Here is a 14,930-nt window from a genome sequence, read left to right on the forward strand (position 1 = left end):
ATTCACTGTCGAGGGTGCTGAAAGAGTTACTGCCGATCGGTTAACTCTTTCAGCACCCTGGACAGTGACTGACGTCGACTAGCCTCATCTCTATGATGGCGGCTGCGCGAAAATCACGCAGCCGCGCATCATACACGGATGACACACGGAGCTGTCAAGTGGTTTTTGTGCGCGCAAAACGCCACGCTCGTGTGAATCCAGCCTCAAGATTTATATAAAAAACAGAAGCCCCCTTCAATCTGTAGGTGAGCGAGATTATTGCACAATGTCATTGTTGCACACCCCCTTATAGATCTGTTGCTTTCGTATTTGGCCATGAGATCCTTTAGAGAAAATCTTACCGTCTAACCAGTCTTTCCATAGACAACGACCAATATACAGTATGCAGAAATTCTTACCCATCTTTCAGGGAATTTCAAATCCCTACATGCCAGGGGGGATTCCCTGCCCGGGCAGCACATCTTGTTAAGATTTGTAGATCTAAAGTCTTAAAAGCCAGTGGTAACATCTAAAAGACCTTTACAGAGTGCTCCTAATGACCTTAAAGCCTCCCTCCCCGCTCGCTGCTTATCTGAGCAGCTCTTTCATTTCAGTCGATACTTTCCAGGGTAGATACATTAAACTTTTATAGGAGTTAAGTGAAGGATACAAATTTAGCCGACATAAATATAACAGTATTCTAAAAAAAGCCTTTTAAATATCCCCAGTGGCCGACACATTATATTGGCATCTCCACCAGTAAGTCTATTCCCGAGCGCTGGGATTTCTCCCCCATTAAGTAGATAGAAATGCGTCATGACCTTTTACTGCTGCAATCCCGGATTCTCCTCTGTGTAGATATCCCGTGGACGTATCGTATGTCTCCCTGTATATATAAAGAACCACTTCCAGTAATAGACCTGTCTAATGGTTGCCATGTATCGATCCGGGAACTGTTATTATTACCTCTATCAGACTGACGACGCAGGCCCAGAATTGCCCCTTATTCTAAAAATGACTGTTTTCTGCTTCTGACGGAGAATAAATGTGAACCTAAAGAATTCTGTATAAATAGATGATGAATTCTATATAAATACTGCATTATGCATCCTTCGGGAATTACAGTTGTTCTAGCAGTAAAACACGCTGCTAAATAGAAGTCATCCACAGAAAGTTGCTTAAAGTGCAATTACAGCCAAAAATTACGTGATTTATTTCCTTTTGCTTATATAGCATCAACATATTCCGTAGCGCTGTACAGAAATTGTGATCACTCACATCAGTCCCTGTCCCCGATGGGACCCGCAATCTACTATCCATATCACACACACGCCAGTTTCATAGGAAGCAAGTAATCCTATAGGGCCTTGTTCACAGAGTGCAGATTTGATGCAGATTTTGCATGAATTTTTTTAAAGCCAAAACCAGAATTGGAAACTTTAGATGATTGACGAGAAGTGGGAACTTCTTTAGCTTATTCCACTCTGTTCTGTATCCCTATATACAAGCGAAAACCTAAAAATATATATATATATAAAAGTAAAAAAAAAATGTAAATATAAGTTGTTTCAAATTCTCTTCTTCTGTTTCTAAGGCGTAGTTCACACCAGCATCGGTGTGTTCCGTTGTTCCGCTCCGTCAGAGGAGCAGAAGGGAGTAACGGAAACAACGGTTCCGCTGCACAACAGACACCGCGTGTTGCCGACAGAACCCATTGACTTTAATAGGTTCCGTCGGCTTTACGTCGGGGTGTCCATGATCTTACCGGATACAGTAGCGCAGAATGTTGCGCTATTGTCTCCAGTCATCCCTGCTGGATCTGCGACGGAGGCCCATAACTCCGCCTCCGACGCAGACGTGAATGAAGCCTTAGGTCCTGTTCACATCAGCGTTGGTTTCCGTTCATGGGTTCCATTGCAGCTTTCCGTCGGAGGAACCCATGAACGGAAACCAAAGCTTCCTTTTGCATTACCATTGATTTCAATGGTAATGCTTCCGTTGCAAATGGTATCCGTATGGTTCCGTAAGGTTTCCATTTTTTTTAGCAGAAACAATAGCGCAGTCGAAAAAAAAAACTAAAACCTTACGGAACGGAAACAAACGGAAACCATTTGCATTGGAAGTATTACCATTGAAATCAATGGTAATGCAAAAGGAAGCTTTGGTTTCCATTTGGCTTTTCGTTCATGGGTTCTTCCGACGGAAAGCTGCAACGGAACACATGAATGGAAACCAACGCTGATGTGAACACGGCCTTAGTTATGTTAGTTTCCAGAAAAGCTGAGCGACAAGCCTATGCAGGGGTCAGTAACATTCGACAGTCCTGCTGTTGTGAAACTACAATTCCCAGCATACCCTCACAGCCTTTGGCTGGAATAATAAAGCCTTTGGCTGTTAGGGCATGTTGGGAGTTGTAGTTTCACAACAGCTGAAGTGCCGCTGGTTGCTGACCCCTGGTATAGAGGTTGCCCCTCTGTTTTCCAAGGGCCTTGTACAGTAAATCTGAGCAATAAGATTGAGGTATGGTCACCGTATAACGGCCAGTTCTCACAGTTTTTTTGGCGCTGATTTAGACGCAGAAACCGCATCGGAATCAGCGCCAAAAAATGTCTGGCTGAGGCGGTTTTTTGATTTCAATGGGTGGCTGAGGCGGTTTTTTTCCGTAATGGCTTTTAACCGCTCAAGGTTAAAAAAAGGGTCATGCCCTTTCTTGCCGCGGTTCCGTCTCTGACCTCCCATTGAAATCATTGGGAGTCAGAGAAAGCATTTTTTTGCGGGTAAAAAACGCAGCGAAAAACACGGCAAGAAATTGTAGGCAGGTCATTCCTAAAGGAATTTTGAGGCAGATTTTTGCGCCTGCAAAAAATTTCAGTGTGAACAGGGTCTAACAGATCTACCGGCATGCACCTCGGGTAATTTTGGTAATCTGACCTTGCACAAAATTTCTACCCGTCCTCCAGAACTGGTCACACATTATTTTATGTCATTGTCGAACTGCAGCGTGTGTCATTATACACGACATCCACTAGATGGCGATCACTAGCTGGAATTTGCTGCAGGTACTGATCTCTATGGAGTTGGGTCGGTGGACACCTGAGCAGGGGGTGGGGGGGCCGGATACTGCAGGGGCCCTGGACCCTCCAATGAATATTCCCACCATCGATAGATAATGTCATAAATGTCTGACTGATGGGACCCTCACCGATCCCAAGACCATCTGTATCTCCAATAGACTCTATGGAGCGAGATGCATCTGCACATCCATTTCTCCGCTGTGCACCCCAACTCTTGAGATCTAAGGCTACATTCACACAACAGTGAAAAAAATGGCCATCAGCTGTCCGTTTTTCATGGCCGTTTTGCATCAGTGTGTCTCCAAATTTTCATCCATTTCCAGTCCGTCCGTCTGTTTTTAATGACCATTTGTCATCCGTTTTTCAGGGCCGTTAAAAAATATATATTTAATTAGTTGGTTTTATTGTCCAAACCCCCTGAAAACACCCCAGTGCCCATGTATATAGTGCTGCAATGACCATGTAGATAGTGCCACAGTGCCCACTGTATATAGTGCCCACATATAGTGCCACAGTGCCAACCGTAGATAGTGCCCACATATAGTGCCACAGTGCCCACTGTAGATAGTGCCCACATATAGTGCCACAGTACCCACTGTTGATAGTGCCCACATAGTGCCACAGTGCCCACCATAGATAGTGCCACAGTGCCCACATATAAAGTGCCCTCATATTGCCACAGTGCCCATGTAGATGGAACCGCCCCCTGTATATAGCACCACCCCAATTGTAGATAGCACCACCCCCCACTGTAGATAGCACCCCCCCCCGTAAATTACCCCTCACCCTCTGTAGATAGCACCCCCACATGTAGATGGCGGCACTATAGCACCTGTAGGAGCGGAATCCCTCTGGCCGGGGATTTCACTCCTAGAGGGAGTCCCTGATGTCTCTGTCATACATGGACAGTGACGCCAGGGGCTTCTCCAGTAACAGAATCCCCTGGTCAGAGTGTCTGGAGGGGGGGCCATCTATGGGGGGGGGTTAGAGGGAGACAGGAGTCCCCCCGCCAGAGATCTCGCTATACTCTGGCCTGAGACTCCACAGTTGGAAGCCCGAGATCACTATCCATACATGGACAGTAACGTCAAGGGGTTCCCCGGGCTCAGCGCAGCGCTGTGTGCGGGGAATCCTCGGGCAGGATCAGTTTTTACCGGCCGTTACATGGATTGATTCATAAAAAATGGCCGGTAAAAACTGATCCATTGACTTCTATAGGAGCCGTGGGGCCGTCAAAACGGCCAAAAATAGAACTTGGCCTATTTTTTTGACGGACAGTTTTCACAGGCCTCTATATCCGTTTTTCACTGTCATGCTAATGCAGCCTTAGGGTCCCAGCAGTTGGACCCCCACCGATCACACATTCATAGCATGACGTCACTATGGACGACATATCACTGAGATGGCAGCTAAAGTCACATGACTTGGCGCTGCACAATGATGACAGGAAGTGGCGGTATCCCGGACCACACAGCGACATCTGGTCACACGCAGGTTTCGGATGTATTGCGATGGTCGCCACGTAGTGTCGCAGTTGTGGTAGCCACTGATTTTACGGTGACTCGCGTGCAGCTAAATGTTTCCGTGTGGCCTCAGCCTTGAAGGTTTTTATATTATAAAGTGTGTAGGAAAGTCATGTTCGTGGCCAGGAAACGTCTGTAATAAATGAATACGACGAGAAAGAGGTTATTGGCGGAGTTTCCCTATTGGGCCAGGGCTCCACAGCGATTATACGCACGCAACAATTGCGCGTGTCCTGGAAAACACGTTGTGATATCGCATGCAATGTTAGTCTATGGGATCGCATGATATGGCAACCAAGCGCGTGCAATATGTCGCCGCGGAGTCCGGGTTCACGTGTAGCCATCAAAATGACGTTGCGGCTCCAAAAACAAACAAATATCATGCAATCAATATGCTAGGATATTTATAAAAAGAAATTGACAAAAATTGTGTGGATGTCGTTTTTACCACAATGGATGTTGCCATGGAAACAGTCTTAAGATCAAGATTTAAGAAAATTTTACCTCAAAAATCAATCTATCTCTCAACATGGCTTCCACAATCGCGAAGTGAAGTTCATCACCGCTGGACTACATTTCCCAGCATGCCGTTTTCTACTAAACTTAAGCAACTAACTGTGATTGGTTGATTCTGAGCATGCTCAGTGTGTGAACCCGACACCTCGCCTCTGAAGAGACCTTGGTTTATCCGGTGTGTGTGTGTACGTTTGGGTATTATTGTATAAAGTGTCTAATGTATGAGAACCCGTGCTACGCCAGATCCCATTTCTAACATCTGTCCATTGGAAAATGAAAGCCGCGATCTATTTGGTCGCCATGCGCATCTTCTTCACTAGGAGCTCACTATATCAACCAATCAGATAGCTTCATACATTTTCTATGCAGCAGAGGAATGACAACTCAAATCTGATTGGTTGCTCAGTAGTAACCGTAGAGATCTTCTCACAGCTCCTGCCCTGGGAAGCCATGTTTTTCTGTAGAATCAAAATGACTGATGATTTCTGAGGTAAAATTCTGTTAAATCATTGGTTTTAATATTTTTTTCTGTAGCTGTATAACATTAAGGATATTTTCACACATTGCCAGTAAAAAATATTTGTTGTTTTTTTTTTCCTTAATTTCAATACTCATCCATCATGCTGACCTCTATGGTAGATGGCGACAAAAAAAACCTAAAAATCATGATCGCCCCCCCTGGACGCAGTTCTGAGATAATTTCCTATAGGAAAACACATATGTGTGCAGAATTTTGTGGCCAGTTGTTTTTTGTGAAATTTGACACTATTTAAAAAAAAAACTAAAAAAAAAACGCTGCGGCCAATTGTCAGTTTAAAGTCTATAGTAAAATGTGTGAAAATGCCTACATCGATAGCGTTTTGACGACTTTGTTGTGTTTTTGGGGTCAGTGGTGTTTTTATCAAAAACGCCACTTGCTCTCGGTATGGCGCTTTTTTCCATAGGCTTCTTTATAGAACTTCAAAAGCGCTGGGAAAAATTTACAAAATTACACAACATTTTTGGGGGAATTTAGAATCTTGAAAAAAACGGTCATCCGAAGTAAATCTGTCAAAGGTATAATAATAATAATAAAATACTCGTTTGCCACATGGAAACCCATAGAAAAGGTACATTGTGTGTTGCTATGTAAAAATATTCTGGCGAAAACCTAAAAATGATGGGCGTCGTTACCCGTAGCAACAAAAGTTGCTGTAAATTTTCCAGTGGATTTTAGAAAACGAAAACTGCTACTTGTCTGCACGCGAATAAGGCCAGATCCAGACGTCCGTAATATGGCTGCGTTTTAACGTCGGTATTATGACCGAAAGTCCCAGCCTAAATGCGAGAATTATATCCGAACTAACTGCGTCATAGGGATTGCGTTATGGACATTTAGGCCGTACGTCTGACGGGCGCCTCCGATGTACGCTACTCCATGCCAATACAGTTGCATAGGTCGGCCATAGTAAAAAGAATAAAACGTATACCTCGCAGTATTCATTTTTGTTTGCGGGGCCTACTCGACTCATGCAATGCAATGTCACGCAATATTATACCCTAAAATTGCATGCGATATCGGGTGCGTTTAAATACTGGGGAGCCCTGGCATTAAAATTGTCTTGTTGTAGTAAGTACCTTAGGCCCATGTACACGAGCGTAAAAAAATCTCTGTAATTGTGGACCGTAATACGGTCCGCAATTACGGACCCATTCAATTCTATTGGCCGCGGACACCTTTCCGTATCGCTACGGATAGTTGAAATGTGCCGGGAATTATGGAGCATTTCGTATTTTACGGGCCGTGCTCCCATACTTTGTATGGGAACGGCCCAAAAATGCGGGCTCCGGCCTGCTTGCCCGCAACCACGGGCCGTTACTACTGGCACGGCCGCGTGCATGAGGCCTTAGGGTATGTGCACCCGACCTATTTTCAGACGTAATTCAGGCGTTTTACGCCTCGAATTACGCCTGAAAAGACGGCTCCAATACGTCGGCAAACATCTGCCCATTGCTTGCAATGGGTCTTACGATGTTCTGTTCAGACGAGGTGTCATTTCACACGTCGCTGTCAAACGATGGCGCGTAAAATTACGGCCGCGTCAAAGAAGTGCAGGACACTTCTTGGGACCTCTTTGGAGCCATTTTTCCATAGACTCTATTGAAAACAGCCCCAGAAACGGCCATAAAAAACGCTGCAAAAAACGCAAGTTTCTCAAAAAACGTCTGAAAATCAGGGGCTGTTATCCCTTGACGTTTTTTGTTAAGCGTGTGAACATACCCTTACCGTTCACACTTGGCGTCTTTGCCAAATTTCAACTTTTTAAAAAACAAAACAGGATTATATTCATTTTCTTAGAACCATTCCCTTAATGGGGTTCTCCGGGCATTTTGTATTGATGGCCTGACCTTAGTATAGCTCGTCAATATCAGATCGGTAGGGGTCCTACTCCCGGGACCCTCACCGATTAGCTTACTGATGAACGCCATGCCCGCTTTACAGTTTAGGGTATGTTCACACGGGCTAATGTCCCGAAAAACGGCTCAAAATGCGGGGGGGCTGAATGCCTACAAACATCTGCCCGTTGATTTCAATGGGAAAAACGGCGTTCCGTTCCCACGAGGCGTTTTTTACGCGGCCATTTTTAAAAACAGTCGCGTAAAAAAAACGCCTTGTAAAAAGAAGTGCATGTCACTTCTTGTTCCGTTTTTGGAGACCGCTGCAAAAACATTCGGAAAAAACGCAAGTTACTTAAAAAAACGGCTCATAATCTCCATATTTTCAGCCGTTTTTTTTGTTAAGCGTGTGAACACAGCCTTAAAGTCGCCGTACACTTCCATAGCGGCTGAGCCTGGGATTGGAGTTCCGGTCCGCAGCGGCTGTTCTCCCCGACACAGCCGCTACGGATTTGTACGGTGCTTCGCCTGGTAAATATTGAAGAGGCTGCAACATTTGTTGTCACAGCCCCTTCAGTCAGCTGATCGGCGGGAATCTCGGGGGTCAGACCCCACTGATCTGATCTTGATGACCTATCCTTAGGTCAGGCCGTCAGTATAAAACGCCCGGAGAACTCCTTTAAAAACAAACAATACCTCTGACGGCAATCATACCAAAACCCTGTATAAACATGCGTTTTTTAGCTGCAACTTTTTATGCTACACGTGAACAGTATAGAGCTGTAATATATAACCCGAGGTTTACCAGTTGCTGTGAAACTACAACCCCCAGCATTTTCTGGCAGCCGCAGTTCGCAGAGCACTGGCCTAGACACATAAGGGCTTGTCCACACGTAATGAAATAGCTGCAGAAAATTTCTGCAGCATTTCCGCTGAAACTGGCAGACATTCCGCTGCGGAAAAACCGCACCATTTCCTGCATCTTCTACCTCAGAAAATGGTGCGGATTGTTCTGCAATTCTGTCCACTTTCCTCAGCAGGAATTAACATGCTGCGGTACGAAAAATACGCACCGCAGGACTGAAATTTTACGCAGCATTTGAATGACATTCGCTCATTCACACCCGCTTTGCTGCTACTCTATTCTGCTGCGTATTTTACGTCTGCAATTCCAGACGTAAAATACGCAGCAATTCCGTTACGTGTGGACAAGCCTTTAGGGTTTGTCCACATAAAACAGAATTGCTGCAGAAAATTTCAGGAGCAATTCCGTTGAAAATAGCAGACATTCTGCATTCTGTTAATGGCAGAAAATGGTGCGTATTTTGCGGCGTTTTTCTCAATGTCGGGTGATCGTGATATCTCTTCTGAAAAACGCAGCAATCCAGTCCACTTTCCGTAGCAGGAATTGACATGCTGCGGTCCAAAAATTACGCACCGCAGGTCAATTTCTGCACGAAAGTTTTATGAAGCGCGTGGAAGAGATTTGTTCGCTCTCACCCACTCTGCTGCTACTGTATTCTGCTGCGTATTTTCCGTCCGCAATTCCAGACGGAAAAAATGCAGCAATTCCGCAGCGTGTGGACGAGCCCTTGCAGTGACATTTTCTTTCTATATATTCTGTGATATTTGCGGTTCCCCTTTCCAACCTCAAGTGTTGATTTTTCCACATTGGAACAGCCCTTATGCTGTATGAGCAGATAACACGATGCATGACAGGGAGCTCGTGTGATCACATATTTTCCATGTCATTTGGCTGTGCACATATCTCTGTGGGTAAGCGTGAATTATATTATATTTAGCGCGCGACATATTGCCCTGCTATAAACAGTAAGCCTTTCTAATCACAGCGCCGCTGCTCATTGAACTTTCTAAGTCTGTACTCCAAAAATAGCCACAGTTCAATACTTCCAAATCAAAGGGCGGCTATTACCAGGCCCTACTTCGTCCAGAGAGTATTCTCATTGTTCACTCCATGGGGTGTTTTGTTTGTTTTTTTGCTCGAGGTGTTGACTGCAGCCACTTCTATCCCAGGCCAATAGATCGACAGGCGGCTTTGTTGTTCCGGGGGAAATCTGTGTGACAAATCTGTCAAAATCCAAACTCAAATGTAAGTCAATCGATACAGCAAACAGACCTTCAGCTGCCATAAAACAGGAGGAAACTGAAATTGTAAAACAAAAGCCAAAGGGACAGAAGGATATTTTTGTCTTGTTTTCCGCAAACAAAAGGGGGAGATGAGGTTATTAATTTAGTCCCCTGAAATATTATTGAATAGTGCAGTATAAAGCTGTAGACTGGGCTCACACGTCGCATTCAAAATGCATTTATTTCCTGCGACTGACATTTCTTTTGTGATTTTTAGCTGCAAAACACTGCTATTTTGCCGTGGTCACGGAAAAAAATTTCCACTGCGATTTTTGAATACAAAAAAGCATGCAGCGGATCCGACCTGGAACCCGCAGTACATTTTTGTCCGAAAACCGCACCACATTGTGGCGAGTTTTTTCGGACAGGATTTCCACAGCAGAAAGCAGCGGTAAAAAACGTTCATACTTACGTAGGGCGTTGTTATGGTGACACATCCTCCCATTGCAGTCCGATCTTGCCCCTCTGGATGACGCTGCAGCCCATGTGACCGCTGCAGCCTCAACAAAAACGCAGCATAAATTGACATGCTCCGGAATTAAACTCCGCACTGCAGGTCAATTTATTATCGTTTACGCTGTGTTGTTTCTCCGCAGCGTGGGCATCAGATTTTCTAAATCTCATCCACTTTGCTGCTACTGTAAATGATGTGGAATTTCCACACAGAATTCCGATGCGGAAATTCCGCAGCGTTTACACTAAAGATTATCACATTAAACTTTACTGAAGTGTCTTGAGAGTGAATAGACATCACCTCCAGCCAGGACGCGATGTCTATTCACACTCCCAACACTTCGGTAAAGTTTGTGTGGGACTTAATGACAGCAAGCGTGATCTCGCGAGATCACGCTATGACTGACAACACAGCGTGATTTCGATGTGCTGTGTGAGTAAATCTTTACCGAAGTGTCGGGAGTGTAAATAGACATCGCGTCCTGGCTGGAGGTGATGTATATTCACTCTCAAGACAATTCAGTAAAGTTAATGTGGGTGTATGTGACAGCACAGCGTGATCTCGCAAGATCACTCAGTGCTGAGTACATGGATGGAGAGAAGTGTATGACGCCGATTGGTCAGCGTCATACACTTCTTTACAACGCCCACTTGGTCAAAAGGTAAAAACACTCCCAGTTGTCTATTAAGAAAGTCATTAGCACAAATCTAAAATTGTGCATAACTTGCTCAAAATTTATCGGTTTTCTAAATAAAAAACACTGCTGTTATCTACATTACAGCACCGATCACATTATGTAGGAGACAGGGCACTTATAATCTGGTGACAGCCTCTTTAAGTCTGGGGTCGGTTACTCCCTCCTCTCCTGGTCCCTCCTTAGTTCTTCCTAAGACTGGGTGTGTGGAGAGGTGTGTCCTTTTTTATATCCTCAGGCTTACTGTCCGGCCAATGGGATGCCTCTCCAGGGGTGCTGTCATAGGTTCATGAAAACCGATTACCGATAAGTAATCAATATTTTTTTTCCTGGACATCGCCTGATAACTTCCCAGATACAATTAGATTCAGAATTATTTGGACAGTGACACAAGTTTTATCGTTTTAGCTGTTTACCAAAACATATTGAATATACAGCATCTACCCAAGTGAAGAACACTCTCCTGGAAGTAGGTGGATCAGTATCTAAGTCTTCCATAAAGAGAAGACTTCATGAGAGCGAATACAGAGGGTTCACCACAAGGTGCAAACCATTAATCAGCCTCAAAAACAGAAAGGCCGGATTAGACTTTTGCCAAACAACATGTGAAGAAGCCGCCCAGTTCTGGAACCGCATGAAACTAAGATCAACCTGGACCAGAATGATGGGAGGAAGAAAGTATGAAGAAGGCTTAGAACGGCTCATGATCCAAAGCCACCACATACTCTGTAACACATGGCAGAGGCAGTGTGATGGCATGGCGGAGGCAGTGTGATGGCATGGCGGAGGCAGTGTGATGGCATGGCGGAGGCAGTGTGATGGCATGGTGGAGGCAGTGTGATGGCATGGCGGAGGCAGTATGATGGCATGGCGGAGGCAGTGTGATGGCATGGTGGAGGCAGTGTGATGGCATGGTGGAGGCAGTGTGAGGAGGCAGTGTGATGGCATGGTGGAGGCAGTGTGATGGCATCGTGGCGGCAGTGTGATGGCATGGTGGAGTCAATGTGATGGCATGGTGGAGGCAGTGTGATCGCATGGTGGAGGCAGTGTGATGGCATGGTGGAGGCAGTGTGATGGCATGGCGGATGCAGTGTGATGGCATGGCGGATGCAGTGTGATGGCATGGTGGAGGCAGTGTGATGGCATGGTGGAGGCAGTGTGATGGCATGGTGGAGGCAGTGTGATGGCATGGTGGAGGCAATGGGATGGCATGGTGGAGGCAGTGTGAGGAGGCAGTGTGATGGCATTGTGGAGGCAGTGTGATGGCATGGTGGAGGCAGTGTGATGGCATGGTGGAGGCAGTGTGATGGCATGGCGGAGGCAGTGTGATGGCATGGTGGAGGCAGTGTGATGGCATGGTGGAGGCAGTGTCATGGCATGGTGGAGGCAGTGTCATGGCATGGTGGAGGCAATGGGATGGCATGGTGGAGGCAGTGTGATGGCATGGTGTTGGCAATGTGATGGCATGGTGGAGGCAGTGTGATCGCATGGTGGAGGCAGTGTGATGGCATGGCGGAGGCAGTGTGATGGCATGGCGGATGCAGTGTGATGGCATGGTGGAGGCAGTGTGATGGCATGGTGGAGGCAGTGTGATGGCATGGTGGAGGCAATGGGATGGCATGGTGGAGGCAGTGTGAGGAGGCAGTGTGATGGCATGGTGGAGGCAGTGTGATGGCATGGTGGAGGCAATGTGATGGCATGGCGGATGCAGTGTGATGGCATGGCGGAGGCAGTGTGATGGCATGGTGGAGGCAGTGTGATGGCATGGTGGAGGCAGTGTGATGGCATGGTGGAGGCAGTGTGATGGCATGGTGGAGGCAATGGGATGGCATGGTGGAGGCAGTGTGAGGAGGCAGTGTGATGGCATGGTGGAGGCAGTGTGATGGCATGGTGGAGGCAGTGTGATGGCATGGTGGAGGCAGTGTGATGGCATGGTGGAGGCAGTGTGATGGCATGGTGGAGGCAGTGTGATGACATGGTGGAGGCAGTGTGATGGCATGGTGGAGGCAGTGTGATGGCATGGTGGAGGCAGTGTGATGGCATGGTGGAGGCAGTGTGAGGAGGCAGTGTGATGGCATGGTGGAGGCAGTGTGATGGCATGGTGGAGGCAGTGTGAGGAGGCAGTGTGATGGCATGGTGGAGGCAGTGTGATGGCATGGTGGAGGCAGTGTGATGGCATGGTGGAGGCAGTGTAATGGCATGATGGAGGCAGTGTGATGGCATGGTGGGGCAGTGTGATGGCATGGTGGGGGCAGTGTGATGGCATGGTGGAGGCAGTGTGATGGCATGGTGGAGGCAGTGTGATGGCATGGTGGAGGCAGTGTGATGGCATGGTGGAGGCAGTGTGATGGCATGGTGGAGGCAGTGTGATGGCATGGTGGAGGCAGTGTGATGGCATGGTGGAGGCATGATGGAGGCAGTGTGATGGCATGGTGGAGGCAGTGTGATGGCATGGTGGAGGCAGTGTGATGGCATGGTGTTAGAAGAATTTTCCATACTTATCAATAATGATTCAAGTTTTCACCACAATAAGAGCTTCATTTTATTCTTGCGGCAATGAGACAAGTGGCAGATCAGCAGTTGTCTGCCTTCATTACATAAGCACAGGTTTATATACACATATCAAGGCGTATTGCATTTCAGACTAACTGAAAACCGTTTGTGGCTTTCCTGTCATATGAAATGTTTTACACCTCAGAATGAGATTAGGCCACAGTTGGACTTCCTCTGGAGATTGCAATCCTTATTCAGAAGTTCAACCGTCTCACCCACTTAAAACTACAGCATATTTAACACTTTGTCAACTGAAGCATTTTCTGAGAAGCTTGCCTGCACATTTAACATCTATTACATGAAGTAAGAATACATTTATAATACAACTTTCCTAACACATGGGCGTGCATGGCTGCCAAAGGCACAGGGTTACTAATGTTTATTGATGATGTGACTGGAGACAGAAGCAGCCGGATGAATTCTGAAGTGTTCAGGGATTTACTTTCTGCTCAGATTCCACCACATGCAGCAGGTTGATTGGACGTTGCTTCACAGAACAGATGGACAATGACCCAAAACATCCTGCGAAAGCAACCCAGGAGTTTATAAGGCAAAGAAGTGGAATATTCTGTAATGGCCAAATCACCAGATCTCACCCGATCCAGCATTTCACTTGCTGAAGACAAAACTTAAGACAGATGGAGCCACAAACAAGTAACAAGTGAGACTCTGCAGTAAAGGCCGGCAAAGCATCACAAAGGAGGAAACCCGGCGTCTGGTGATGTCCATGGGGTCCAGATGTCAGGCCGTCATTGCCTGCAAAGGATTCTCTACAAAGTATTTAAAAAAACCTTTTATTTATGGTAATGTTAATTTGTCCAATAACTTTTGAGCCCTTGAAATGAGGCGGCCGTGTAGAAAAATGTTGGCGTTTCGCAGGATATATTTGTTCAACCCCAAAATTAAACCTGAAAGTCTAAACTACAATTGCATCTCAGTTGTTTCATTTCAAATCCAATGTGGTGGCAGCAAAACCCAAATCATGATGATTGGGTCACTGTCCAAATAATTCTGGACCTAAATGTATATTTCTGTAAATATTTAACCGTTTACATTTTTGCCAATTTTAAGGGTAACTGTGAGGGTAGTGACCGCTGTTAAGCTGCATTTTTAACTCTGCTCCGTTTTGGAGCCCCAGAATAGAATTTTATATAATTAATATAACCCAGTAATCCCTGTTTGCTTTCCCCACCAGGAAGAAGTGCGAGACTCGAGCCCTTATAAAAATCCCTTGTTTAAATATTTGTAAACTTCAATCTACCAAGGGGCCACAGAGTGCGGTACAAAGTCTTGTGGGATTTACAAGGTTATATTTAAACGTCTCTACATGATCTACACTTTAGTTTTTGGTGCCCCTAGTAGTGACCACTTAACCTAATAATTCCCAGGCTGAAACCAGGATCTTGTGTAAGGGCATAACTAGGTTATGGTGTGTTCCAAGAAAGCAGACTTGACAAACAGATTGACTTTAAGGGCTCATGCACACGACCGTTGCCATTTCGCGGACCGCAAGACGCGGATCATAGTGGCTTCCGCGTGCTGTCCGTTTTTTCAGCAGACCCGTACACTAGAATGGATGGGACTGACCGCAAATACAGACAGGAATTGAACCT

At 45.9% G+C, this 14,930-nt stretch overlaps 2 protein-coding genes across 9 annotated transcripts in view; one reads left to right on the forward strand and one right to left on the reverse strand.

The window, feature by feature from the left end:
- Window positions 1-5,379, reverse strand: part of MVD (mevalonate diphosphate decarboxylase) — a 107,055-nt gene extending 101,676 nt beyond the window's left edge. For both annotated transcript variants that reach the window (XM_075838352.1, XM_075838350.1), the window contains exon 1: window positions 5,081-5,379. The gene's annotated coding sequence lies outside the window, so the exon portion shown is untranslated. The remainder of the gene's footprint in view (window positions 1-5,080) is intronic.
- The window catches only part of LOC142661093 (uncharacterized), a 201,451-nt gene continuing 191,639 nt past the window's right edge, over window positions 5,119-14,930 (forward strand). For 5 of the 7 annotated variants that reach the window (XM_075838340.1, XM_075838342.1, XM_075838343.1 and 2 more), the window contains exon 1: window positions 5,287-5,582. The gene's annotated coding sequence lies outside the window, so the exon portion shown is untranslated. The other 2 variants (XM_075838345.1, XM_075838346.1) reach the window with 2 other exon arrangements.

The sequence above is a fragment of the Rhinoderma darwinii genome, chromosome 9 (assembly GCF_050947455.1).
Source record: "Rhinoderma darwinii isolate aRhiDar2 chromosome 9, aRhiDar2.hap1, whole genome shotgun sequence".
Classification (NCBI taxonomy): Eukaryota; Metazoa; Chordata; class Amphibia; order Anura; family Rhinodermatidae; genus Rhinoderma; species Rhinoderma darwinii.